A 5,030-nucleotide genomic window follows, 5' to 3' on the forward strand; every position below is an offset into this window, starting at 1 on the left:
ATATTTTCTGTGCTTTTCATTAGGATGTTATAGCTATAGTGTAGAGTAACATGGTAGAGCTTCCTGTGTGACGGACAGCGCTTCCTTTCCATAAGTAGTGCATACATTGTGTTGTATATATTTGCCTTATTTGCAATGTCTCTCACCAAAAAGACAAGATAGTTCGTCAAATACACAAATAGGAAGATCCCAAACGAGCTAGCGATAAGTTGGAATTAACGATGGTACAGCTGCGTTATTGACATATTTGCAACATGTTAGTTGTGTCAAATATTCACAAGACAATACAATTAGCAGACTGCCAACAACGTCCGACAGTAGAAACTAGCAGTGAAAGAAATAAAATAAACAATTCTGGTTGAAATTCATGAACGCTGGCGCAATTTGAAAACAATAAATAAATAAGATTTTTCTTAGCAAACATTGATTCATTAGCTAAATAAAAAATTAACAAAAAAATAAAATAAAATGAAAGAAGTGATTTATTGGCAGAAACGTTAGAATGTCTAACAAAATGCAGGTTCGATTACGAAACCATACCGAGGTTAACGTTATCTTCCGATGTCGATAAAATAAATTAGTAGCAGTCAAAAAAGAAAAAAAAAACAAGATTGGCTATAATAGTTATTCCTTCCCACTAGTGTGTCGAGCTGGCAGAGTCTTTGGAAAACCAACAAAATGCTTAGAGTCATTTCTTTTGACTTTACATTCTTAATGCAATCTCTGCCGAAATCGGCTTTGCCTTTTATATTTCCGGGTTCGATAAAATAAATACCAGTTGAATCTTGCGGTCGATATAATCGACTATACCCATCTCCTAAAATTTCAGGCAATGTGCATGTAGCAGAAGAGATTATTCCTTCCTACTAAATTCGTAGCTTCGCACTTAATTTAGAAATCATTTAGTTTACTTCAGACGGTGAGCTGGCAGAATCGTTAGCACTCCGGGCGAAATGCTTAGCGGTATTTCGTTTGCCGCTACGTTGTGAGTTCAAATTCCACCGTGGTCGACTTTGTTTTCCATCCTTTCGGAGTCGATAAATTAAGTACCAGTTGAACACTGGGGTCGATGTAATCGACTTACCTTTTCCCTCAAAATTTCAGGCCTTGTGCCTATATTAGAAAAGATTATTTAGTTTACTTAAAACGGCGAGCTGGCAGAATCCTTATTACGCTGGATAAAATTGATTAGCGACATTTTTTTTCCGGTTTTACCTCTGAGTTCAAATTCTGCTGAGGTCGGCATTGCCTTTCATCCTTTTGGGGTCAATGAAGTAAGTACCAGTTGAGCATTAGGGTCGATGTAATTGACTAGACCCTCCCCGCAAAATTTCAGGCTTTGTGCCTATAGTGGAAAGGATCATTTAGTTTATTTCAGGTGTCCGTATGACAAAAGTAGTAGAGTGACAGATTAGATATTATACTGCAATATATAATGCTTCGAGTTCAAATCCCGTCAAGGCCGTTTTTGCATTTCATTCTCGATAAGGTCGATAAGGTAAGTACCTTTTATATACTGTTTTAATCAATTCAGTCGCATATACCGGCCCTCCTACATCCTTATGGCCTTGTGGTAATACCAGAAATCCAGGTACATCAACATGCATGACGCCAGAAATGGCTAGGTACGATAACATAGAGCTCACAGTGCGGTAAACAACATTAAAGACAGCAAGCGTTAGTAGGATAATGTGGATATGCAAGCACCAAATCTAATTTAAACAGCAGATCCAACTCTGGGGTTGATCTTTGTTCTGGTATAGGTATAAAAAGTGAACACAAATGACGTTTGAAATTTACAAAGCTGTTTCGGTAGACTTTTATTAATGCATTCACAGATTTCATAATTAACTAATTTAGATAAATGAATTTAAATAGTATGGTTGATTGATCTCTTTGTTTCTTATTTGTCCGTTTTAGCAACACCTTTTAATCTTGTATAATCGAATGTTAAGTTTGATTGAACTACTGATCCAACAAACGTTGAATTTGTCCAGATCGATGTAAGAAATCTTTCCTGTTTGAAATTTTACTTGATTAAAATTTCATCTGATGGTGGTGGTTTATATATTAAGATGTAATTTTCTATGAATGCATTAATAAAATTCTATCGAAACAGCTGTCGTAAATTTTAAAAGCCATTTGTATTTACTTTTTATATGCATTATATAGTATAGGAAGCCAACTTCAAGGAATGTGATATTGATACTGAGAACTGTGAGAGAAATGCTCAAGATCGAGATCGGTGGTGATCCATCATCGTAGGGGGAGTAACAACTTTTGAGACCAATAAGAATGCCGAACAAAAAAAAAAAAAAAAAAAAAAAAAAAGAAGAGGAGGCACAGAAAAGATATATCAAGAAGGAATCTTCCAGCCAGAACCTCCAGTCCCACTTGTGGAAGGAGCTTCTGAGCAAGAACTGGGCTCATCATTTAGGATCCATCAATAACACTGTGTAACAAAATTTTTATTTATTGTCTTTGCTCAGTTAGTGTTATTTCTTGTTTATTCTATCTAGAAATCAACGGAAATGACTACTATTCCTTCCAAGCTTTGCTTTTGTGACCTGGACATCAATGTTTTGAAACTGACCTATTTTCCATTACATTTAAGACAGATTCAGCGTTGTGTTGCTGAAGCAGAAATATCGTTATAGAAAATATTCTGCTCAATATCACAGATTTGCTTGTCAGTTGCTTCAGCTTAACCACTTGAGCATGTCCCTTGGTGGTTGATAATATGTGCATCTCTTATAAACAATAATAGTGGGGTAGCATCATAGCCATGTGTTGAGAGAGATTCTTTGGGGTTTGAATAAATATAACGAAAGCAAAGTTTGGAGGACATATTAGCCATTTTTCATACTTTCTAAAGGGTTAGCAAATAGGAGATAACATTTGCTACCCAAGGACAAAAATCGTGTTACACAGTGTAATATATAAAAAGGCCATCATCCTCGACTTGAAGGGATATACACCACGACGATGTTATACAATAGTATAGTACAGTGTAATATAGTATAGCATTGTACTGTATAGTATTCCATAATATATATATAGCATATTTAATAATAGAAAAGTATGAATTCCAGAGCATATAAGGTTGCGTTGCTAAAATTCCATTTATGTCAAGATGACTTGACAATTCTGTCGGATGTCTCCGATGAATTAGAAATTAGTGCATATCTATGTTAAAAATATTTCACAAATTTTGCCATTTCAAACTACACATGCTGATAAATAACTAGCTTTTTAAAGAGTTCTATAAAAGGCTGTTTTGTATACACAGGAATATATTTCTGACGTTCAAGCATGCATGTGTTTGTGTATGTGTGAGCGTGTGCATGTACATGTATGTACATCTATATGTGTGTATGTGATTATATATATATATATATATATATATATATATATATATATATACATGCTGCATATATGTGTATGTAGGAAAGGCTTTTTGTGTGCGTGCATTTGTGAGTACTTAGACAAATGCACGCAACCTTCAAGCTTGTCCGCCACGCAAACTTTATATAAATATTACTCTACAAACATTTTGCTGCAATACTAAGAAGAACAACAAATGCACCAGAACAACTACTACCACAACTACAAATCATAATAATAATAATAATAATAATAATAATAATAATAATGATGATGATGATGATGATGATGATAATAATAATAATAACAATGATAATAATAAATTAAGAAGAAGAAGAAGAAGAAGAAGAAGAAGAAGAAGAAGAAGAAGAAGAAGAAGAAAAAGAAGAAGTTCATTATTAGACCCAAGGGCAACATAAATCATAAATGCATTAATATTAGGTTACAGTAACGACTATGACAACAACTGCACAACCAAAACGGCAACAACAATTTCTAAGAAAAGGATGAGACGATGATTGTTGTTGGCATCATCCTCCTCCTCATCATCATCGTCGTCATCGTCGTCGTCATCGTAATCATCGTCATCATCATCATCATCATCATCTTCATCCTTGTCTTTATCAACATCATCATTATCATCATTTTTATCATCATCATCATCATCGTCGTCGTCGTTATCATCATAATAATCGGCATCGCCATTTCTCACATAGACACGGAGACTCAAATATGAAGAAAAATGGAGAGAGACAGACATGGTTTCCGTGTTTCTTTCTCTCCCGTTCCCCATTCCCCCCTCTCTTTCTCTCTCCTCTTTCTCCCCCCCCTCTCTCTCTGCAAGAATATTTATTAGCGCAGCCGACAGAACCCGACGTTGTCGTCATCACCATCATCATCATCATCATCACCATCATTAAGAACAACAACAATAACAAAAATAACCACATCGGAGATACAAAATAAAAAAAATATAAAAAAGCAAACAAACAAAAAAAGCAACATCTACAACAACTACAACAACAACAACAAAAACCCACAGCAACCATCAAAACAAATATGTTAGAGCCGTGTTGGTGGCGTGTAGAAGTAAAGGCAAAGTGAAAGTGAAAGTGAAATATTAAAGAATGATAGAATGATAGAATGATAGAGTGATAGTTGTTTGCCTGCACACATAGCTTTGGTCTCGTTTCATTCTACACGCATACCTACTCAAGCCTATCATGTGAAGCACACAAACTAACAATAGCCGTTCATTAGCGGAGAGAAATCGAGGCGTTTTCCACCATTCATTTATATCCTAGAAGCACAAGTCTTTCGGTGTTTCTAATGATATCTGTACAAGTTTTGGGAAGGTTGTTGGAATCAAAAATGTGTACAGCTTCAGGCAAAACAGGTTCAGTGATTGGATCTGGAGTGAGTGAGCGAGTGAGTGAGTGAGTGAGTGAGTGAGTGAGTGAGTGAAAGATATAGGAAGTAGAGAAGGGCTGGCTGGTTTGGCTGGTTGGATTACTGGAGGGTTGGCTGGTGGGATGGTTGGTGATGACAAAAATGCCATCATATTCATTAGTAAGTAGTGGGGTGGTGATGGTAATGTTGGTGGTGGTGATGGTGGTGGTGGTGATGATGGTGGTGGTGGTGGTGGT

This window comes from Octopus bimaculoides, chromosome 1, assembly GCF_001194135.2.
Source record: "Octopus bimaculoides isolate UCB-OBI-ISO-001 chromosome 1, ASM119413v2, whole genome shotgun sequence".
NCBI classification, from domain to species: Eukaryota; Metazoa; Mollusca; class Cephalopoda; order Octopoda; family Octopodidae; genus Octopus; species Octopus bimaculoides.